The following is a 25751-nucleotide window of genomic DNA, read 5'->3' on the forward strand; positions in this document are numbered from 1 at the left end:
AAGCAGGCATAGCAATACTCATATCTAATAATGCTGACTACAAGACAGAAAAAGTACTCAGAGACAAAAATGGTCATTTCATAATGATTAAGGGGAAGTTGAATCAAGAAGACATAACAATCCTTAATATATATGCACCAAACCAAGGAGCACCAAAATATATAAGACAGCTACTTATTGACCTTAAAACAAAAACTAACAAAAATACAATCATACTTGGAGACTTCAATACACCGCTGACGGCTCTAGATCGGTCATCCAAACAGAGAATCAATAAAGATATAGTGGCCTTAAACGAAATACTAGAGCACCTGGATATGATAGACATCTACAGGACACTTCATCCCAAAGCGACAGAGTATACATTTTTCTCTAGTGTACATGGAACATTCTCAAGAATTGACCATATGTTGGGCCACAAAGACAATATCAGCAAATTTATAAAAATTGAAATTGTACCAAGCATATTTTCTGATCATAAAGCCTTGAAACTAGAATTCAACTGCAAAAAAGAGGGGGAAAAACCCACAAAAATGTGGAAACTAAACAACATACTTCTAAAAAATGAATGGGTCAAAGAAGAAATAAGTGCAGAAATCAAAAGATATATACAGACAAATGAAAATGAAAATACGACATATCAGAATCTATGGGATGCAGCAAAAGCAGTAATAAGAGGAAAGTTCATATCACTTCAGGCCTATATGAACAAACAAGAGAGAGCCGAAGTAAACCACTTAACTTCACACCTTAAGGAACTAGAAAAAGAAGAACAAAGACAACCCAAAACCAGCCGAAGAAAGGAGATAATAAAAATCAGAGCAGAAATAAATGAAATAGAGAACAGAAAAACTATAGAAAAAATCAATAAAACAAGGAGCTGGTTCTTTGAAAAGATCAACAAAATTGACAAACCCTTGGCAAGACTCACCAAGGAAAAAAGGCACAGGACTCAAATAAATAAAATCCAAAATGAAAGAGGAGAGATCACCACAGACATCATAGATATACAAAGAATTATTGTAGAATACTATGAAAAATTATATGCCACCAAATACAACAATCTAGAAGAAATGGATAAATTCCTAGAACAATACAACCTTCCTAGACTGAGTCATGAAGAAGCAGAAAGCCTAAACAGACCAATCAGCAGGGAGGAAATAGAAAAAACTATTAAAAACCTCCCCAAAAATAAAAGTCCAGGCCCAGACAGTTATACTAGTGAATTCTATCAAACATTCAAAGAAGACTTGGTTCCTATTCTACTCAAAGTCTTCCAAAAAATTGAAGAAGAAGCAATACTTCCAAACACATTTTATGAGGCCAACATAACCCTCATACCAAAACCTGGCAAGGATGGCACAAAGAAAGAAAACTATAGACCAATATCTCTAATGAATACAGATGCTAAAATACTAAACAAAATACTGGCAAACCGAATACAACAACATATTAAAAAAATAATACATCATGATCAAGTGGGATTCATCCCAGAATCTCAAGGATGGTTCAACATACGCAAAACGGTTAACGTAATACACCATATCAACAAAACAAAGAACAAAAACCACATGATCTTATCAATAGATGCAGAAAAGGCTTTTGATAAAATACAACACAATTTTATGTTTAAGACTCTCAACAAAATGGGTATAGAAGGAAAATATCTCAACATGATAAAGGCCATATATGATAAACCATCAGCCAACATCATATTAAATGGCATAAAACTGAGGACTTTCTACCTTAAATGAGGAACAAGACAGGGTTGTCCACTCTCTCCACTCTTATTTAACGTGGTGCTAGAAGTTCTGGCCAGAGCAATCAGACAAGACAAAGAAATAAAAGGCATCCATATCGGAAAAGAAGAAGTAAAGGTATCACTTTTTGCTGATGATATGATCCTATACATCGAAAACCCGAAGGACTCCACAAAAAGATTATTAGAAACAATAAACCAATACAGTAAGGTTGCAGGATACAAAATTAACATACAAAAGTCCATAGCCTTTCTATATGCCAACAATGAAATATTAGAAAACGAACTCAAAAAAATAATCCCCTTCACGATTGCAACAAAAAAAATAAAATACCTAGGAATAAACATAACAAAGAACGTAAAGGACCTATATAATGAAAATTACAAAGCATTGTTAAGGGAAATCGAAAAAGATACAATGAGATGGAAAAATATTTCTTGTTCTTGAATAGGAAGAATAAATATAATCAAAATAGCCATATTACCCACAGCAATATACAAATTTAATGCAATTCCCATCAAAATCCCTATGAGATTTTTTAAAGAAATGGAACAAAAAATCATCAGATTTATATGGAACTATAAAAAACCCTGAATAGCCAAAACAATCCTAAGGAAAAAGAATGAAGCTGGGGGCATTACAATACCTGACTTTAAACTATATTATAGGGCCACGATAATCAAAACAGCATGGTATTGGCAGAAAAATAGACACTCAGACCAATGGAACAGAATAGAAAGCCCAGAAATAAAATCACATATATATGGTCAAATAATCTTTGATAAAGGGGCCAACAACATACAATGGAGAAAAGAAAGCCTCTTCAACAAATGGTGTTGGGAAAACTGGAAAGCCACATGCAAAAGAATGAAACTCGACTACAGCCTGTCCCCGTGTACTAAAATTAATTCAAAATGGATCAAAGACCTAAATATAAGATCTGAAACAATAAAGTACATAGAAGAAGACATAGGTACCAAAATCATGGACCTGGGTTTTAAAGAACATTTTATGAACTTGACTCCAATGGCAAGAGAAGTGAAGGCAAAGATAAATGAATGGGACTACATCAGAATTAAAAGTTTTTGCTCAGCAAGAGAAACTGATATAAAAATAAACAGACAGCCAACTAAATGGGAAATGATATTTACAAACAACAGCTCTGATAAGGGCCTAATATCCAAAATTTACAAAGAACTCATAAAACTCAACAACAAACAAACAAACAATCCCATAAAAAAATGGGAAGAGGACATGAACAGACACTTCTCCCAGGAAGAGATACAAATGACCAACAGATATATGAAAAGATGCTCAGCTTCATTAGTTATTAGAGAAATGCAAATCAAAACTACAATGAGATACCACCTCACCCCTGTTAGATTAGCTATTATCAACAAGACGGGTAATAGCAAATGTTGGAGAGGCTGTGGAGAAAAAGGAACCCTCATTCACTGTTGGTGGGACTGTAAAGTAGTACAACCATTATGGAGGAAAGTATGGTGGTTCCTCAAAAAACTGCAAATAGAACTACCTTATGACCCAGCAATCCCTCTACTGGGTATATACCCCAAAACCTCAGAAACATTGATACGTGAAGACACATGTAGCCTCATGTTCATTGCAGCACTGTTCACAGTGGCCAAGACATGGAAACAACCAAAAAGCCCTTCAATAGAAGACTGGATAAAGAAGATGTGGCACATATACACTATGGAATACTACTCAGCCATAAGAAATGATGACATCAGATCATTTACAGCAAAATGGTGGGATTTTGATAACATTATACGGAGTGAAATAAGTAAATCAGAAAAAAACAAGAACTACATGATTCCATACATTGATGGAACATAAAAATGAGACTAAGAGACATGGACAAGAGTGTGGTGGTTACCAGGGGTGGGGGGAGGGGGACATGGGAGGGAGGGAGGGAGAGAGTTAGGGGGAGGGGGAGGGGCACAGAGAACTAGATAGAGGGTGGCGGAGGACAATCTGACTTTGGGCGAGGGGTACGCAACATAATTTGATGACAAAATAACCTAGACATGTTTTCTTTGAATATATGTACCCTGATTTATTAATGTCATCCCATTACCATTAATAAAAATTTATTAAAAAAAAAAAAGAAGACCCTTTAACATTTCTTATAATATTGGTTTAGTGATGAACTCCTTTTACTTTTTCTTGCCCAGGAAGCTCGTTACATGTCCTTCAATTAACTAACAGTCTTATGGGAGCTCATCTGTAGGTAACTAATTGCTTTTGTCTTGTTGTTTAAAAAAAAATCTTTCTTTAACCTTTTGCATTTTAATTAAGATGTGTCTTGGTGTGACCTCCTCAAGTTCATCTTGTTTGGGACTCTGTGCTACCTGGACTTGTATATCTATTCTCTTTATCAGGTTAAGGAAGTTTTCTGTCATTATTTTATTTTAATAAATGTTTTATTTCTTGCTCTCTCTCTGTCCTCCATCCAGCATCCCCATGATGTGAATGTTGGTACTCTTGAAGTTGTCACAGAGGCTCCTTATACTATCCTCATTTTGGGGGGGGGGGATTTTCTTTCCTTTTTGCTGTTATAATTGGGTGCTTTTGTCTTCCTTATATTCTAAATCACAGTTTTGATTCTTGGTTTCATCTACTTTACTGTTTTTCTTTTTTATTAGTGAAAGAGAGAAACAGAAAGAGAGAGAGAAAGAAAGAGAAAGTAAGGGAAAATGATGAAAAGCATCAATTTATAGTTATATAATTTTAGTTGTTCATTGACTGCTTCTTATATGTCCCTTGACTCAGAGGAGCTCAAGCTAAGCCAGGGACCCTTTGCTCAAGCCAGTGACCTTGGGCTCAAGACAGTGACCTTTAGGCACAAACCAGTGATCTCAAGATTATTTTGATAAACCCACGTTCAAGCTGGTGACCCCACACTCAAGCTGGCAAGCCTGTGTTCAAGCCATATGAGCATATACTCAAGCCAGATAAGCCTGTGGTCAAGATGGTGACCTCCAGGTTTCAAACCTAGGACCTCATCATCCCAAGTTAACACTCTATCCACTGCACCACCACTGGTCAGGCTACTTTACTATTAATTTCCTATAAATTATTCTTTATTTTGGTTATTATATCCTTCATTTTTGACAGATTCTTTTTTATGGTTTCTATGTCCATTTTTATGGTGTTAAAGTTCACTCTACGCTTCCTCTAAATTTACTGAGTATTATTATAACCAGTGTTTTGTATTCTGCATCTAATAGATTGCTTGTCTCCAGTTTGTTTTGTCTTTTTTTCTAGAGTTTTGTTCTGTTCTTTCATTTGGGACATGTTTCTTTGTCTCTTCATTTTAGCTACCTTCCTGTGTTTGTTTCTATGTACTATGTAGAGCTGCTATGTCTCCAAGGCTTGGTGATGTGGCCCAATATATCAATAGAAGATGTCTTGTAAGATCCAGTGGCACAGCCTTCCTGTTCATCCAGGCTGTGGACTCTAGGTGCACCCCCCTTGTGGGCTGTGTACACTCTCCTGTTGTAGTGGATTCTTGATTGCTGCTGGCATGTCAATAGGAGGGATTTACCCCCAGGCTAATTGTCTGTTTGGACTAGCTATGACCACCATGGAAAGTCAGTGGTGCAGAGGCCTACACCATAGATCAGGACTTACTTCATTCAGCAGGGCTCTTATGTCAGCTGAGTCCACCCCTTGTGTGTGTCAGTTGTAGAAGTGGTTAGGCAGTGCTTCAATATGGTCTGAAGCTGTCCACAATGTACATAGGATCTGGGGCCTCCTAGGAGGTACAGGTTAAATTCAGTCACTGCCTGTGGTATGCTTGGAGTTACCTGACATAAGCTACCAAGTGACCTACAAGTGGCTTCTATTTTTGCTGTGCTTGGAGATGCCCAGGAAAGGCCAAGTTGTGAACTAAAGCCAAATACAGCTAGTGCCAGGCCTGGGGTTACTTAGTGAGAGGAACAAGGCAAACTGAGGCCAGATATTGCTTGTTTGAAAGATCTTAGAAAAGTCTGAAGCATGAGCTAAGACAAGTCATTCATGTGGAAAAGCCACTGGAAACAGGTTGGTTTGGCTTACAAGATGGTGGGGTGAGGTCACAGGAAATCACCAAGGCAGAGTGAATAGTGTGAGCCAGATTGATTGAGAATCAGATATGGTACCAACCAGCCATATCTATAGGGAGAGAGAGCTCCTAAAAGGAATAATGGCCTCTACCAACACTTCTGTCTAAGAGAAAGTTGCCCCTTCAGTTCTTATTCTGAAGATACTTCAGTTCTTTCTCATATGTTTCTGGTTTTCTTCAAGCCACTGCCCCAGTGCTGGAGCTCAGAGAGCATGAGTCCTAATAATTCCCTTATGTGGGCTCTTTAAGAAGATTACTTGGGCCTGACCTGTGGTGGCGCAGTGGATAAAGCGTCGACCTGGAAATGCTGAGGTCGCCGGTTCGAAACCCTGGGCTTTACTGGTCAAGGCACATATGGGAGTTGATGCTTCCAGCTCCTCCCCCCTGTCTCTCTCTCCCTCTCTCTCTGTCTCTCTCTCTCTCCCTCTCTCTCTCTTCTCTAAAATGAATAAATAAAAAAATTAATTAAAAAAAAGAAGATTACTTGGGACCACAGTAGTCCTTGGATTCACTCAGCCACAATCCCAGTTTGTTCTTACAACCAGAATTTATGAGAATTTTTACCCCAGCAGTGCAACCCTGGGCTGGAGGACTTGGTGTGTCCTTGGGGGCCCTTGATTCTCAGGGGGGACCTCCACAGCCAAGATATCCCTCTAATTTTTATCCACCATGCATGGGCGTAAGACCAGCCCATTCTGTGTTTCCACCCCTCCTACCAGTCTCGATGTAACTTCTTTATATCCCTAGTTGTAGAATTTCTGTTTAGCTAGATTTCAGGAAGTTCTGAATGATGGTTGCTCTATATTTTTTTTTTATTTTTTTTTTAATTTTTTTTATTATTTATTCATTTTAGAGAGGAGAGAGGGAGAGAGAGAGAGAGAGAGAGAGACAGTGGGGAGGAGCTGGAAGCATCAACTCCCATATGTGCCTTGACCACGCAAGCCCAGGGTTTCGAACTGGCGACCTCAGCATTTCCAGGTCGACACTTTATCCACTGCGCCACCACAGGTCAGGCACTCTATATTTTAGTTGTGTTTTTATGTGGTTGTGGGAGTTTCTGAGTACTGCATTTACTTACACCACCATCTTGACCAGAAAGAAGCAGGTCAGTTTGGTATTGATGCAAGGTGACAAAATAGCTGAAGAGGGTAGGCATGTATATCCACAGTTTTCTGAGAATTTTTGTTAGCCCTATGATATCCATCAATCTCAGTTTCACTACCCCATAATGGATAGCTCTTGCTACTTCTACAGGACATGCAGGGTGTTTAGTTCTCTACCCATCTGACCTGCCTGATATCTGAAAAGTCTTTTTACTTTTGGTTGAGTCACAATAAGGTTGACTTATTGTAACTCAAACTTTTATAAAGAAAACTAAAGGAAAATATAACAAGAGATAATATCTCAGAGCAAACTTGATATTCCAACTTAAAGTCCAATTTAGATGAGTTTGGCTAGGGCAATTTAAAAGAAAAAAATCTGTTTCTTTCCTTCTACTCACTCTCGGAAAAGAGGAGTATGATTGAATAAACTACGTACACTTTTAATCTGATGTAGATTTGAGTTGACATTACTTTCAGATAGGCAGAATCCTTGGTTTCTCTTAGAACTTATTTATATTCCTTTCTGGACAGTAGTCCTCCTTCTCATTCTTTATGATTCTTGCCTATGCTGAACTACCACTTGGAAGAGGACCAAATTCTCTTGAGTCCTTCCTCACTCAGGCCTTATTAGTTCTTCAAAGGAAGGTAAACTCAAATTAGGTCTCAATATTTTTTTCTTCAGCTGCAGGTTGTCAATCATTGATCTTTCATAGATATCCTTGGATATTTCTCTGACTACAGTTTTCTGACTCATTTCTCTCATTCTTGTTAACTTAATTTAAGATATTCACCAAATATTTTACTTCTTCTCTTAATGTTTTAGTCATGTTACCTCCTTCAAATTATCAGAGACTAATTACTTCTACCCTTTAGAAGAAGCTTCATTCTCTTTCAGGGATACCTACTAAGTTCCATTTGTTCTCAATTCATCTGTAGAGTAAAGATCACTGGCTTGCCCTCGTCCCAGTGGATAGTCAGGATGTTCTAGGTTATCTGGTTTCTACTTGCCACCAGGTGACAATCTTCCAGAAACCATAACCAAAATTTTATAATGCCAAAAATTTCTTACATGTTCATTAAACAACTTTTAACAATGCTGATGTTTCTTCATAACCACACTTGTCATTTGATTGAAATTATATAAAGTCACCTAAGCATTTGTTCATTCTTTTTCTATTTTAGTTAGCACATAAATAGCAAGATTGCATAAAAAAGCTGGCTATGAAAATTCATGCAGAGAGAGTTGGTTAGTGTAGTTGGGTATCATATAAGTACCTTCTCAAATCTTTGATCCATTTCCCCTTTGGATAGGCTGTACAGAACTGAATCCAGAGTGAATTGGTCAAAAAGAACTTGTGCCCCTCATCAGCTATTTAAAAACACACATAAACAAAATATAAATAATATGTAAACATAGCCTTTGAAATAGAAGCTAGTTAAAAGCACCACTTTCAACCCTTTCCAGGTAGCTCATTTGGTTAGAGTATTTCTCCAGTATGTGAAGGTTGCAAGTTCAATCCCCAGTGAGGGCACATACAAGAGTCAACCAGTGAATGCATAAATAATTGAAATAACAGCCTGACCTATAGTGGCGCAGTGGGTAAAGCGTCGACCTGGAAATGCTGAGGTCGCCGGTTCGAAACCCTGGGCTTGCCTGGTCAAGGCACATATGGGAGTTGATGCTTCCAGCTCCTCCTCCCTGTCTCTCTCTCTCTCTCTCTCTCTCTCTCTCTCTCTCTCTCTCTCCTCTCTAAAATGAATAAATAAAATAAAATAATTTAAAAAAAAGAAAAGAAATAACAGCAATGTTTTTTTCTCTCTCTCTCCCTTTCTCTGTCTCAAAAATAAATAAATAGAAGTATTTCTTAAAAATCAAGAAAAATAGGGATGGGGCAAGTTGGAGGTGTGCAAGGTTGGCAGGGGGATGGATATAGAAAGAAACTGCTTGGGGCGGAGGATGTACAATGTGGTATGCAAATAGCGTTATATTGAATTGTACATTTGAAACTTACATGGTTTTGTAAACCAATATCATTCCAGTAAATTCAAATAAATAAATAAATAAAAAATTTAAATGCAACTTTCAGTAAAGTATTTTAACATATTTCATAGGCAAAGATAACAAAGCATGTTGTCATATTTTATTAGCTTTTGAAATACTACTAAAGAAGCATATACATAATTCCTTAAAGAGAACTGCATGTAGGTGTAGTGTAGGTACAACAAAAGATGACAGTTAAAGATGACTTTATTTTACCTTTCAAGGATTAAGTTGGCTATTTGGACAAATCTCTCACCAGCAAGAAATATTATCCAACTTCTTCTAATATCAGTATTTGTAAATATATATATATACACACACATATATATGTATATATATGTATACATATATATGTGTGTATACATATATTTACATATTTACATATATAAATACTAGAAAGCCCGGCGGTCATTTGAAATGACTGTTATTCTAGATATTATAAATTGTAATTAAAATAATTTGTGCAAAGGTGTCTGCTAATTCAAACTGAATTACCCAAGGCAGGCGGCAAGGACACCCCTTTGCTTACTGCCCCACGGGGTTTCCCCCTTCTACTTGCTTAATTGCTTAAAGTAGAGTGCAATGAAGGAAACCACTGGAGGTACATTTCCTAAGAGCCACTGCTAGCTCAATAAATAAAGGTGATTTAAATAATAAAATGTTAATTCACATGTCAAAGATCTCTTTGTACACAACATTTCTTGTGTAGATCTTTCCATCATTTTTAAGCTCGCGTTGCAGAGGACCATCAATTATTTTTAATTTTACGTCCGTTCTTTCACGAACTCTTGAACAGGCAACATAAAGTTGACCGTGTCCAAATGCAGGTTCAGGTAAAAAAAATGCCAACACACTTAAGCGTTTGGCCCTGAGACTTATTGATGGTCATAGCAAAGGCAAGTTTTACAGGAAATTGTCTACATCTCAATTGAAATGGCAACCCTGTTTGAGATGGAGCCAAATCAATTCTTGGAATGACATGTATTTCACCTTTAGAGGAGCCAGTCAAAGACTTAGCTATTATGACATTATTTTTCAATTGGAGAACCTCTAGTCTTGTACCATTGCAAAGACCCCTTCTGGTGTTAAGATTTATTAATAGCATAATAATTGCTCCAATCTTTAACCTCAATTTGTGAGGTGGCATGCCAGAAGGTGGGGCTATTTGAATGCCGTGGCAACTTCACCCCATTGGTTAGTACAGTTACACAAGCAACCAATAAGCTATCGGCGACAGACACTTAAGCCGCATATAATAAAGATCTACTGTCTTTCTCTCCCAGACTGAAAGCTTCACCAGGGCAGACAATGTGGCTATTTTGTTCTAACAATGTATTATCTAGTATAGAACTTGATACATGGTATGCAATCAGTAAGTATTTATTCATTAAATAAATGATAAGCAAATAATTTTTCCAAATTTTATTGTTCATTAAATAGGAAAAATAAGACAAAATTAGTCATCATAAAGTAAGCACGTGATTTTATCCATACTTATAAACTGAGTGCAGCTGTAAAATGTTTCTGAAAGAAATATTTATAATTTTAGATAACATCAATATAAAATATTTCTTTATACATTTGCTTTATAAGAAGAAAGATAATGCAAGGCCTTTTTAAATTTTTATTACTTTTTAATTTATTATGATTACATGGATTCAAGTGTCCCACTGAATATAACTCCCTCATCTTCCACCTCTGTGTTTCTTTTTATACCCTCTTTGCCTCCCTCCCCCTAACTCCTTTTCCCATTCCCTCTAGGATTTGCTGTCCTGTTATCTATATCTCTGTGTTATGTATATATAGTTTCACTCATCCCTTTACCTTCTTTGATCCCATCCTTTCATCCCCCTTCCCTCTGACTGCTGTCCCTCTGGTCACTGTGACCCTGCCTCTGCTTCTATTCTGTTCCTCAGTTCACTTTGTTCATTAAATTCACATATATGTGAGATCATATGATATTTGTCTTTCTTTGCCTGGTTTATTTCACTTAGCATAATAATCTCCAAGTCCATCTATGCCATCACAAAGGATAAGATTTCCTTCATTTTCATGGCCGCTTAGTATCCATTGTATATGTGTACCACAGCTTTTTAATCCACTCATCCACTGATGGGCACTTGAGCTGTTTCCAGATCTTGGCTATTGTAAACAATGCTGCGATACACATAGGGGTGCATATCTTCTTTTGAATCAGTGATTTGGTATTCTTAAGATATATTCCTAAAAATGGGATAGGTGGGTTAAAAGGAAGTTCCATTTTTAATTTTTTGAGGAAACCCCATGCAGTTCTCCACAGTGGCTGCACCAGTCTGCATTCCCACCAGCAGTGCAGGAGGGTTCCCTTTTCTCCACACCCTTGCCAGCACTTATTGTGTGTTGTTTTGTTAATAAGCACCATTATGACAGGTGTGAGGGTATCTCATTGTGGTTTTAATTTGCATTTCTCTAATGATTAGTGATGTTGAACATTTTTTCATAAGCCTATTGACCATCTGCATATCCTCTTTAGAGAAGGGTTCTTTTGCCCATTTTTTAATGGGATTGTTTACCTTCCTGGTATTGAGTTTTAGAAGTTCTTTATAAACTGTGGTTGCTTTCTTTTCAATTTAATGCTTATTGGTTGAAAATGTCTTTTCCTGTACAGACTAAATTTTATATATTGTAAATAAATCTTTTTCAAAATCACATATGTGGTCTTATATACATAGTATATTAAAGCAAAGAATCTGAAATTGGATATATTTGACTACTTTACATGTAAGATGAAGTTTGCCAAAAGATGACTATGGTGTTAAAGTAAAAGTTGTGATAATTGGCCTGACCTGTGGTGGTGCAGTGGATAAAGTGTCAACCTGGAACAATGAAGTCGTCAGTTTGAAACCCTGGACTTACCTGGTCAAGGCATATATGGGAGTTGATGCTTCCTGCTCCTCCCCCTTCTCTCTCTCTCTCTCTCTCTCTCTCTCTCTCTCTCTCCTCTCTAAATTGAGTAAATAAAAATCTAAAAAAAAAATTTGTGGTAATTGTAGTAACGACTCCAAGGAAATAGAATTTTGAAATCACATGTTAAAAGATTATTTAGATTAGAGGTGAAATATTTTCATTTTAACCTTAAACCAAAAGAAAGAATATCCAATGGCAGTGCTAACCTTCTAAAGATTTAAGCAGTGGTGGGATTCAAATACTTTAACACCTGGTTCTCAGCCCTAAAGACCAGTTTAAGTATAAAAATAATAATATACCAAAAGGTAGTTTATTATTTTGTGCATTTAGTACTTAAATAAGAACAATTAAAGAGGTACACAAAACTATATGTTATTTATGTTATTAGAAAGACTTTTAAAACATTAAAGGATACCTGACAAAGAAACAATAAAACTGTTATTTAAGATATTTCCATATTGCTACTTGCTTGGTATACTCACTCGTAATTTTTTTTCACCTATGGACTGAATGTGGATAATAATACAAGAGCTTAGAACATACTTTTTACAGATGAATGTTAAAAAAGAGTAAGGAATGTAAATTTGTGATTTCCATATTGGGTGGTTGCCCAGGCACCTACTTTAGAGAGAATCCTCATTACAAGTGCCATTTTAACAATCAGTTCAACAAAAAATTATGTATCATTTTTGCCAAACCGGTACGATCCAGCTGAATCTCACCACTGGATTTAAGGCTATCTGCCAAAATAAGTGGTTCAGCCCTTATTGTATATGCATTCACTAAAGAAGGAGAAGAAAGCATTAGAAGAAATCTCTGCCCATGGAAACTATGCCGACTGGCTTTTCTTAGGAGCTCATGGACTTTCAAGGACTCTTTCTGACAATGTCCCTATCAAAATAATCAAGGAGCTCAACAGGAAAGCAACAGCTGCCACAACACAAATCCTTTTATTATTGTGCTAACACAGGTCCAAAATGGCACATACCTGATGTACTGAAACGTACTAAACTCTATATTATCATTTTGGAGCTCTATGATAGGTTATATTTATTCTTCTTTTTTAAAAAAAGATTCTGTAACAGTACTATACTGTTTTAGCTATTGTAGTTTTTGAACCAGTTTCCATTATTTGTTAGAGCAAGCCCTCCTCATTAGTCTTCTTTTTCAGAATATACTTGTTATTCTTGCCTATATTTCCTTTAGGATGGAATTTAGAATCACTTCATCAAAAGTATAAAAATAATCTATGTGATTTTAATTGTGAACGTTATTAAAACCATGAATTAATTTTAGAGAATGCCCAACCTGTGGTGGTGCAGTAGAAAAAGTGTCGACTTGGAACTCTGAGGTTGCTGGTTCAAAATCCTGGGCTTGCTTGGTCAAAGCACATATGAGAGTTGATGCTTCCTGCTTCTCTACCCTTTCTCTCTCCCTCTCTGCCTCTTTCTCTCCCCTCTCTAAAGTGAATAAATTAAAAAAAAACTTTAGAGGACTCAACTTGAAAAATTTTATATTCTCATCCATTCATAAAGTGTTTTTTTTTAAATTTGTAGCTTTGTTCATATAGATACTGCACATTTATTGTTGAGATCATTCTTAGATATTTTCTATGTTTTGTTGCTACAGAAAATGGACTCTCCACTGTGTTTTATAATTGGATATTGAAATATTCAGAAAAAAATGTAAACACTTAAACTCTCATTCTAAATGTATTTAACTTAAATTCTCTTGGGCTAGAGAAACATAAAATATGCAAATATTGTGTCTCGTGGTTTCCAGTAGTGACATGTCATATTTCTGTTATCTGCTTCATTGCACTGGTTAAGAAACTAAAAAAAAAAAAAATCGTAACGATGATAGCAGTTCTTTTTATCTTTTTGTTATTTAAATAGGAATACATATATAGTGTTTTGCTAATTCAAATGATGTTAGCTGTTGATTTAAAATAGATATGTGCTATCCCAGTAACAGAAATATATGATATTTTTTGTGAATTGACATGTCATCTTTCCTCTTCTAATGTTCTCCATATTGTTGCAAATTTAACAAATACAGTGGAAGAGAACTATATTGCTCTTTAAATAAAACTGGTCTACCACATTTAAATGCCTTTTAAAATATTTTGAAGAGAAATGTAAAAAGCATTTTGAATTAGACTTTGATTGGTAGGTACAAAATGGAATACACAGATGATATAGCTGATGTAGCATAAACTTATATACTTTAAACCTATATAAATTTATTAACCAATGTCACCCCCACAAATTTAATTTAAAAATAAAAAATAAAAAAGTAGGGCTAGTAAAGTTCTGTAGCAGACTGGAAAATATTAAACCTGAAGCATTATGATAATGATTCTTTTTTCTGTAAATCTGAGCCATTCACCTGGAAGAAGGGGAAATCAAATGAATTAGTTAGTAACTTGGTTTTTAAAAGAAACTTTTCTCTGATTATTAGCAAGGCATTAGGAGAATAATAAGCACAAGAGAGAAAGAACCAGAAAGCATTTTATTTATTTATTTATTTTGCTGTGAACATCAAAGAAAAGAATGCAAATAACTTCCAGTGCCCTTTTAATTAGCATCACTAAGACATTGTGTTGTTTCCAGAAAGCACAGAAACATAGATAACAACTTTTGACTTCTGCAATAGAGAGCAAGAGATCTTGGAGACCATTGTTAGTTTGGGGATTTTTAGTTAAAATAGTGGCTTACGTGAACTGCTGCTTTTGTCAAGATGCTGTGAAATACAGAATGCCAGACCTTTTCAATACCTGGAAGCATTGTAGTGTAGAATGGCCAACATTTTCTTGAGCATGGAAAGAAACACCAATCTTTATTGAAGGTGATTAATAACAGTTGAGCTTGGTGAAAACAAGGTCAGCCTAAGTAGGGGTAGCATTTTTTTTTATTTCGTACATATTACATATCTAAGCTTATACCTACTTGATTTGAGTATTAAGTATTTATCCTGATTTTATTTTACTCTTGTGTAGAGATCTTTATTCATTCTAACTTAATATACCATATTTCCATAACACATTTTGGTATTTAAAAGCATTTTCTTATTCCGTATATGAAATACTGTTGCTTATGTAGAAATAAGCATTTTAAATATTTAATGGTAGAAGTTTAAGAGCACTTATTAACATTGCCTACATTTTTGTACTATCTGAATTATCATATAGATATTATATTTTAATTCAAAAAATTGGTCCATTTAAGAATATATTTTACAAATAATATGTATTCATTGTAACAAGTTAAAAAACAGAAAAGTGTATAAATAGAAATTTGAAAGAAGTTACCACACCTTACCCCACTACCCCCAGGTAAAGAGAATTATTAATATAACCATGTTACACAGAATTTCCACACTTCGTTTTTTTTTTCTTACATAACTGAAATCTTTTTATAGATACACAGTAATTTTAGAAGCAGTCATTTCTTTGTAGAAAAAAATAGAGAAACATAAATCCCTACTTTTTTTTCTGTTGTAAGTTAGCCCTGTCTGGGTAAACTTCACAATTGAACCAAACCTGGTACCTAGTATTTTAACACCAACCACCTAGTGGCAGTAACTAGAACTACTAGCTAAAGTCTTAAAGTAGTAGCTCTCAAATTTTAGCATGCATCAGTGTTGTAACACACAATTGTCTCCCCACTCAGCTCTGAGAGGATGATCTATACATTGTTTGAGAGCATAGCTGTGAAATTGAAAGATTAGGGTCTTTATCTTCTAAGAGGTGTTATATATCCTTATTACACAAAACAAAATGCCTATTAACAGTTCGCTAACACAATATAGGTGACCTTATAAACTGACCCAAGAAAGAACACGTAAGCCCTTATTCCAACTATAGCTCAGACCAGTGGTCCTCAAACTGTATAGTGTAAACCAAAAATCACATGGAGGGCTTGTTAAAACACATACTGCTGGGCTCCACACAGAGAGATTCTAATTCTCATGATAGGCCTAAGAATTGGCATTTATAGCAAAGTTCCCAAATGTTGCTGCTCCTTCTAGTCCCAGGATCACATTTTGAAAACCATTGTCTCAAAGTAAATACTCCATTTCCCTTCATATTTGACCTAGGAAAAACAAACTTCACAGAACAGAATTGAGCAAAAATAAATAAATGATTCAAATTATAATTTCTATATGAAGTGCTCCTTAATTCCTAGTTGTTAAAACTCAACTCTCGACTCTTCAACCAAGGAACACTGAAGAAGCCACACTGAGACTGATAGGAAAAGCAGAAACACGGAAACGTGGAGAGGGCTGCCCAGCTCCTCAGAGCGAACAGCAGCAGGGAGAGACTCGCGTGGCAGGAAGTGAGTTTAGCAGAGGGGAAAGGGTCCTGAGCCCCAGGAACAAAGCCCCAGCCTGCAGCCCCAGAGCCCAGAAGAGGCATAAGGACAGTATTTAGCTGGAAACAAGTCAAGATACTGTTTGTGAGAGAGTCTGATTTCTCAGACCCAGGATCCTTCTTAAAGGGAACACGTAGAACATCTCTCTCAAAAACAATCACCTGGGGCTCCTGGGGACGGAGGGAGAGAGGAGAGGACCACAGTAACAGGAAGAGAGTGTAATCTAGGAGGCATAGAGAGAAACATTTTGGGAGATAGCCACCCTAACCCCTGGGACGAGTCACTCCCCAAAGCTGAAGTGAATATTACCCCTGGAAACAGCAATACCAGCAAAGGGAAGCAGGAGAGCAGCCAAAGAAGCTCCCTCACGGCATTCAGAGCAGAGTCGCATAGAAGGAGGGAGCTTTCAGGTATACAGTAGTGAGTCTTAGGGTCCGAGTTGCAACGCCCCCACCCATGCGGCTGAGGGTGCACCAGAGAGCGGGCGGCAGCAGGAGACAAAAGCGCGGTTCTGCTGGCAGGGGCGGAAGCCGGCTGGCCACCACTGGGCTCAGGTGTGAGCTCAATCTGGCCTGGCTGGGGAGAAGGGGTCGTGCAAAAGTGGTCAAGCTCAGCTGCCGGCAGCCTGTAATCCAGCTTCCAGGAGAAGGGCAGAAACCCCAGAAAGGGTGGAGACCAGCCCCGGAATAAGGGCAGAGGAGCACAGCCCTGCCCTGCCCGTGCAACCCAAGGCTTGCGGTCTGATGTGGTAGCCTGCTCCTCCCGTGGGGTTGTAGCCAAAATCCCAGAAGAGGTGGAGTTCCGCTATGGAGCTGAGCTTGGGCACGCAGCGCTGCCCGGAGGTAGAGGCAAGGCTAGCAGCAGTTCCTTGAGTGAGATCCTCCTGCAAGGGCAGGGTAAAAGCTAGGAAACAGGCGGAAACCCGCAGGTGAGCAAATGTGCTCGACAGTGCCCTCAGGACCGAGCATAACATCACACACGGGGGCAGGGCAAAGGCCAAGGCCACCAACCCTTGTGCGCCCGAGCATGTGATCACAGCTACTCCCGTGAAGAAAAAATGGGGAGGCAGAGAAATACAACACAAATAAACCAAGAGAAATCCCCAGAAAAGGACCAAAGTGAATCAGATATAACCAAATTACCAGATGCAGAGTTTAAAATAACGATTGTTAGGATGCTCAAAGATATTAGAACAACCATAGATGGCCATTATGAAAACCTAAATAAAGAGACAACAAATATAAAAAAGGACATTGAAATAATAAAAAAGAATCAGTCAGAAATGACAAATACAATATCTGAAATAAAGAATACAATGGACGGAATTAAAAGCAGGATGGATGAAGCAGAGAATCGAATCAGCGAGTTAGAGGACACAATAAATAAAGGCATGGAAGCAAAGCAGAAAAAAGAAAAGAGACTCAAAAAGTCTGAGGAAACTCTAAGAGAGCTCTGTGACAACATGAAGAGAAATAACATCCGCATCATAGGGGTTCCTGAAGAAGAAGAGAAAGAACAAGGGATAGAGACTTTGTTCAAACATATTATAGCGGAAAACTTCCCCCAATTAAGGCAGGAAAACATTTCACATGTTCAGGAAGCACAGAGAACTCCATTAAGGAGAAACCCAAAGAAACCAACACCAAGACACATCATAATTAAATTACCAAAGCTAAATGATAAAGAGAAAATATTAAAAGCTGCTAGAGAAAAAAAAGACTATCACCTACAAAGGAGCCCCCATAAGGATGACTTCTGACTTCTCAACAGAAACACTTGAGGCCAGAAAGGAATGGCAAGAAATATTCAAAGTAATGCAGAACAAGAACCTACAACCAAGACTACTTTATCCAGCAAGGCTATCATTTAAAATTGAAGGAGAAATAAAAAGCTTTACAGACAAAAAAAAAACTCAAGGATTTCACTGTAACCAAACCAAGGCTCCAAGAAATGCTAAGGGACCTGTTGTAAACAGATCAAAGGATAAAAAGAATATAGCAAAAGAGAAATACAGTTTTAAAGAAAAAAAAATGGCAATAAACAATTACATATCAGTAATAACCTTAAATGTTAATGGATTAAATGATCTGATCAAGAGACATAGGGTAGCTGCGTGGATAAGAAAACAGGACCCATACATATGCTGTCTACAAGAGACACACCTTAAATCAAAAGATGCACACAGACTGAAGATAAAAGGATGGAAAAAAATATTTCACGCAAATGGAAATGAAAAAAAAGCTGGGGTAGCAATACTTATAGCAGACGAAATGGACCTTAAAACAAAGACCATAGTTAGAGATAAAGAAGGTCACTACATAATGATAAAGGGAGCAATTCAAAAGGAAGATATAACCATTATAAATATCTACGCACCTAATATAGGAGCACCTAAATATATAAAGCAGACTTTGATGGACATAAAGGGCGAGATCAACAGGAATACTATAATAGTAGGGGATTTCAATACCCCATTAACATCATTAGATAGATCCTCAAGACAGAAAATTAACAAAGAAACAGCAGACTTAAAGGACATATTAGATCAACTTGAGTTAATAGATATCTTCAGAACCTTTCACCCTAAAACAGCAGAATATACATCCTTTTCAAGTGCTCATGGTACATTCTCTAAAATAGACCACATGTTAGGGCACAAAAGCGAGTTCAACAAATTTAAGAAGATTGAAATCATATCGAGCACTTTCTATGATCACAATGGCATTAAACCAGACATCAACCACAATAAAAAAATTGAAAAACATTCAAACACTTGCAAACTAAATAGCACGTTATTAAACAATGAATGGGTTAACATTGAGATCAAAGAAGAAATTTAATAATTTCTAGAAACAAATGATAATGAGCATACATCAACTCAAAATTTATGGGACACAGCAAAAGCAGTCCTGAGAGGGAAGTTTATAGCATTACAGGCATACCTCAAGAAGCTAGAAAAAGCTCAAATAAACAACTTAACCCTGCATCTACAAGAACTAGAAAAAGAACAGCAAGTAAAGCCCAGAGCTAGTAGAAGGAAGGAAATAATAAAGATCAGAGCAGAAATAAATGACATAGAGGCTAAAGAAACAATACAGAGGATCAATGAAACCAGGAGCTGGTTCTTTGAAAAGGTAAACAAGATTGATGAACCTTTAACGAGACTCACCAAGAAAAAAAGAGAGAGGACTCAAATAAATAAAATTAGAAATGAGAGTGGAGAAATAACAACTGACACAACAGAAATACAAAATATTCTAAGAAAATACTATGAAGAACTGTACGCCAATAAACTAGACAACCTAGATGAAATGGACAAATTCCTTGAATCATATAATCTTCCAAAAATCAATCTGGAAGAATCAGAAAACCTAAACAGACCAATTACAACAAATGAGGTTGAAACAGCTATCAAAAACCTCCCAAAAAAGAAAAGTCCTGGGCCTGATGGCTTCACAAGTGAATTCTACCAAATATTCAAAGAAGAACTAACTCCTATACTTCTCAAGCTATTTCAAAAAATTCAAGAGGAAGGAAGACATCCAAACGCCTTTTATGAGGCGAGCATAATTCTGATTCCAAAACCAGGCAAAGACAACACAAAAAAAGAGAATTATAGGCCAATATCCCTGATGAACTTAGATGCAAAAATCCTCAACAAAATATTAGCAAACCAGGCCCTGGCCGGTTGGCTCAGCGGTAGAGCGTCGGCCTGGCGTGCGGGGGACCCGGGTTCGATTCCCGGCCAGGGCACATAGGAGAAGTGCCCATTTGCTTCTCCAACGCCCCCTCCTTCCTCTCTGTCTTTCACTACCCCTCCTGCAGCAAAGGTGCCATTGGAGCAAAGATGACGCGGGCACTGGGGATTTCTCCTTGGCTTCTGCCCCAGGCGCTAGAGTGGCTCTGGTCGTGGCAGAGCGACGTCGCGAAGGGGCAGAGCATTGCCCCCTGGTGGGTAGAGCGTTGCCTCTGGTGGGCGTGCCAGGTGGATCTCGGTCAGGCGCATGCGGGAGTCTGTCTGACTGTCTCTCCCCATTTCCAGCTTCAGAAAAATACAAAAAATATATATATTAGCAAACCGGATCTAGCAATATGTGGAAAAAATCATACACCATGATCAAGTAGGATTTATTTTTGGGAGGCAAGGCTGGTACAATATACTCAAATCAATCAATGTGATTCATCACATAAACAAAAGAAAGGAGAAAAACCACATGATAATTTCAATAGATGCAGAAAAAGCATTTGATAAAGTCCAGCACACATTCATGATCAAAACTCTCAGCAAAGTGGGAATACAGGAAACATACCTCAACATGATAAAGGCCATCTATGACAAACCCACAGCCAACATCATACTCAATGGGCAAAAATTAAAAGCAATCCCCTTAAGATCAGGAACAAGGCAGGGGTGCCCCCTTTCACCACTCTTATTCAACATAGTTCTGGAAGTCCTAGCCACAGCAATGTAACAAGAAAAAAAATAGAAGGCATCCAAATTGGAAAAGAAGAAGTAAAACTATCATTATTTGCAGATGACATGATATTGTATATAGAAAACCCTAAAGTCTCAGTCAAAAAACTACTAGACCTAATAAATGAATTTGGCAAGGTGGCAGGATATAAAATCAATACTCAGAAATCAGAGGCATTTTTATACACTAATAATGAACTGTCAGAAAGAGAAATCAAGGAATCAATCTCCTTTACCATTGCAACCAAAAAAATAAAGTACCTAGGAATAAATCTAACCAAGGAGATTAAAGACTTGTACTCGGAAAATTATAAAATATTGATAAAAGAAATCAGGGAAGATACGAATAAGTGGAGGCATATACCGTGCTCATGGTTAGGAGGAATAAATATCATTAAAATGTCTATATTACCCAAAGCAATTTATAAATTCAATGCAATACCAATTAAAATACCAATGACTTACTTCAAAGACATAGAACACATATTCCAAAAATTTATATGGAACCAAAAAAGAACATGAATAGCCTCAGCAATCTTGAAAGGGAAGAAAAAAGCGGGAAGTATCACACTCCCAGATATCAAGTTATATTATAAGGCCATTGTACTCAAAACAGCATGGTACTGGCATAAGAACAGGCACATAGATCAATGGAACAGAACAGAGAACCCAGAAATAAACCCACAGCTCTATGGACAACTGATATTTGACAAAGGATGTAAGACAATACAATGAAGTAAAGACAGCCTCTTCAACAAATGGTGTTGGGAAAACTGGACACCTACCTGCAAAAAAATGAAACTTGACCACCAACTTACACCACTCACAAAAGTAAATCAAAATGGATAAAAGACTTGAATGTAAGCCGTGAAACCATAAGCATCTTAGAAGAAAACATAGGCAGTAAACTCTCCGACATCTCTCGCAGCAATATATTTGCTGATTTATCTCCAAGGGGAAGTGAAATAAAAGACAGGATAAACAAATGGGATTTTATCAAACTAAAAAGCTTCTGCACAGCTAAAGACAATAAGAACAGAATAAAAAGACAAACTACACAATGGGAGAATATATTTGACAATGCATCTGATAAGGGGTTAATAACCAAAATTTATAAAGAACTTGTAAAACTTAATACCAGGAAGACAAACAATCCAATCCAAAAATGGGCAAAAGAAATGAATAGACACTTCTCCAAAGAGGACACACAGATGGCCAATAGGCATATGAAAAAATGTTCAACATCACTAATGATTAGAGAAATGCAAATTAAAACCACAATGAGATATCACCTCACACCAGTCAGAATGGCGCTCATCAACAAAACAACACAGAATAAGTGCTGGCGAGGATGTGGAGAAAAGGGAACCCTCCTGCACTGCTAGTGGGAATGCAGACTGGTGCAGCCACTGTGGAAAACAGTATGGAGATTCCTCAAGAAATTAAAAATCGAACTGCCTTTTGACCCAGCTATACCACTGTTAGGAATATACCCCAAGAACACCATAGCACTGTTTGAAAAGAAGAAAGGCACCCCCATGTTTATGGCAGCATTGTTCACAATTGCAAATATTTGGAAACAGCCCACAATTGCACTTCATTTGGAAGTGTCCATCAGAGGACGAGTGGATTAAAAAGCTTTGGTATATATATAGTATGGAATACTACTCAGCCATAAGAAATGATGACATAGGATCTTTTACAACAACATGGATGGGCCTTGATAACATTATACTGAGTGAAAGAAGTAAATCACAAAAAACTAAGAACTATATGATTCCATACATAGGTGGGAAATAAAGATGAGAATCAGAGACATGAACAACAGTGTTGGTGTTACAGGGTGAAGGGAGGAGATGAAGGGGGTTTGGGGAGGGGAGGGGCACAAAGATCATGGCTTCTCAGCATTTGCCATATTCGCCCCTTAATTTATAGACAGACAGCAAATATTTACGTATGGTGTTCCCACTATAAAGACTGCTGTCTTAGGGACAAATGCTGATAAACTATTTCACCAGTTCCTCCTTCTTCAAAGACTTATATGTGAACATAGAGCTCCATGTTTCATAGGACATACTCAAGCTCACTCGATGCTCCTTGGAGCGGTAGCACGAGGAAATGGCCTTTTTTTTATTTTTTTGGAGTATTTTTTTTTATTTATTTATTTTTTGTATTTTTCTGAGGATGGAGATGGGGAGGCAGTCAGGCAGATTCCTGCATGCACCTGACTGGGATCCACCTGGCATGCCTACCAGGGGGGAATGCTCTGCCCATCTGGGGTGTTGCTCTGTTACAACCGGAGCCATTCTAGCGACTGGGGCGGAGGCCATGGGGCCATTCTTAGTGCCCAGGGTGGCTTTGCTCCGGTGGAGCCTTGGCTGCGGGCGGGAGGAGAGAGACAAAGAGGAAGGAGAGGGGGAGGGGTGGAGAGGTAGATGGGCGCTTCTCCTGTATGCTCTGGCCAGGAATCGAACCCGGGAATCGTGCACACCAGGCCAATGACTCCAACAGGTCTACCATATCATGCTTTTTACTTAAAAAAAAAAAATTTACATTTCTTTTGAATGCTGATGAACAGGAAACACCAAATCTTTTTCTCCTGCAAACTACTACCTTCTTTATTTGATCTAGCTAATAACACTGTTTTGTCTTTTTCCAAATAGCTCCAGATATATGGAGAAGATTTATATAGGCGGATGGGGATCCTCAAACCCCTCAGCGAGATCTTCTGAGAATGGCTTTTAAGATACCTAGAGGCAGGCCCTGGCCGGTTGGCTCAGCGGTAGAGCGTTGGCCTGGCGTGTGGGGACCCGGGTTTGATTCCCGGCCAGGGCACATAGGAGAAGCACCCATTTGATTCTCCACCCCCACCCCTTCCTTCCTCTCTGTCTCTCTCTTCCCCTCCCGCAGCCAAGGCTGCATTGGAGCAAAGATGGCCCGGGTGCTGGGGATGGCTCCTTGACCTCTGCCCCAGGCGCTAGAGTGGCTCTAATTGCGGCAGAGTGACGCCCCAGAAGGGCAGAGCATCGCCCCCTGGTGGGCAGAGGATCGCCCCTGGTGGGTGTGCCGGGTGGATCCCGGTCGGGCGCATGTGGGAGTCTGTCTGACTGTCTCTCCTCGTTTCCAGCTTCAGGGAAAAAAGAAAAGAAAAAAAGATACCTAGAGGCAGAAAAAGCCCAATAGAGATCAGGGGAACTACCAGCTTTTAGGATACACCCTTAAAGGCTCCAATGCCCCAAAGGGGTCTCATAGGATGCCATCTGGGTCCTGCTTCAATAGTGGAAAGGAAGGTCATTGAGCTAAAGCCTGCCAGGCTTACACGCCTCTGCTGTGAGGAAACAGAGACACTGGAAGGTGGGCTTCCCCCTCGCTCCTCTAAGGGAGGGTTCAGTCTCTTCCAACCCTGCTTCAGCCACCTATGACATAGCCTTGCCCAGAAAGCTGGGGTTTGCCACTGAAGGCTGAAGGTGCCCAGGGCCGTCGGCCCCATCTACGACACTGTGGACGAGCCTAGGGTATTTCTTCCAAGAAGCAGGTAAACTGATCTCATTTGCACAAGGGCCACTTAACTATGTTTTTCCTGAATAGTCAGGTTTTTTATTCTTCCCTCAAAGATCTCTGTTGTGGGTGTTGATAGTCCTATTTTTTACTGCTTTGCTTAATATACAGTATTTTCTTTATCCCTCCTACCTCAATGTCCCACTCATATTTCAGGCTGGGACCTACTCCTAATTTAGAGCTCTCTTTCCTCCTTTTGCCAACTTGTATTATGAATTTACCTTTGCCACCCATTTTAGTGTATCCCAAGGTTCTCTTTACCAGGCCACAGTCTCAGAGCTCCAGGGAAAAGCAACCTGGTCTCAACTCTCCAGGCAGAGGAGAACGGAAGCTCCATATCCACGCATGCTACAAATGGCTTTTTCCAGTCTACTTGAATCATTACCAGCTAGAAGCAGCGGTCATTGGGACTTGGACATGAGCTGCAAAGTATAGAATGGTGACAACAATTCCAGTGCCATGCGGACTTTTCCTGTGGGGAAATTTCCTGGACTCCTGCTCCCTGTGACAGCTCCTAACAGACTGAACTGTGGTTGGGTTGCATTTTTCAGGGATTTGGCATGGTGATGGGGCCAACTTGGACTTGGTGAACATGTTAAGGACACTACTCTTTTATGGATTCTTGCTGTATTGGCCAAGAGTTTGCTTAAAGGCTTTTAATCACTGTAAAAAAAAATAGAGGACTGGATGAAGAAGATGGGGCACACATACACCATGGTATACTATTCAGCTAGGAGAAATGATGACATCAGATCATTTACAGTGGAATGGTGCAGTCTTGGTAGCATTGTGCGGGGTGAAATAAGTGAATCAGAGAAAAACAGGAACTGCAGGATTCCATACATTGATGGGACATAAAAGCGAGACTAAGAGGCATGGACAGGAGTGTGGTAGTTACGGGGGGTGGGGGTAGGGAAGGAGGGAGAGGGGGAGGGGGAGGGTTACAGAGAGAACTGGATGGAGGGTGGCGGAGGACGATCTCTCTTCTGGTGATGGGTATGCAACAGAACTAAATGACAAGATAACTTGGAAATGTTTTCTTTGAATGTTATGTACCCTGATTTATTGATGTCACCCCATTAAAATAAAAATTTATTTATAATAAAAAAACTCAACTCTCTCTCTCTCTCTCTCTCTCCTGTCTAAAATGAATATTCTTTTAAAAAATTAGCCTGACCTGTGGTGGTGCAGTGGATAAAACATTGACCAAAAAATGCTGAGGATGCCAGTTTGAAACCTGGGCTTGCCTAGTCAAGCCATATATGGAAGTTGATGCTTCCTGTTCCTTTCCCCTTCTCTCTCTCTCCTTTTTCTCTCTCTTTCTACTCTCTAAAATGATAAAAGAATTTTTAAAAATAAAATAAAACCCA

Source organism: Saccopteryx bilineata, chromosome X (genome assembly GCF_036850765.1).
Source record: "Saccopteryx bilineata isolate mSacBil1 chromosome X, mSacBil1_pri_phased_curated, whole genome shotgun sequence".
In the NCBI taxonomy this organism is placed as follows: domain Eukaryota; kingdom Metazoa; phylum Chordata; class Mammalia; order Chiroptera; family Emballonuridae; genus Saccopteryx; species Saccopteryx bilineata.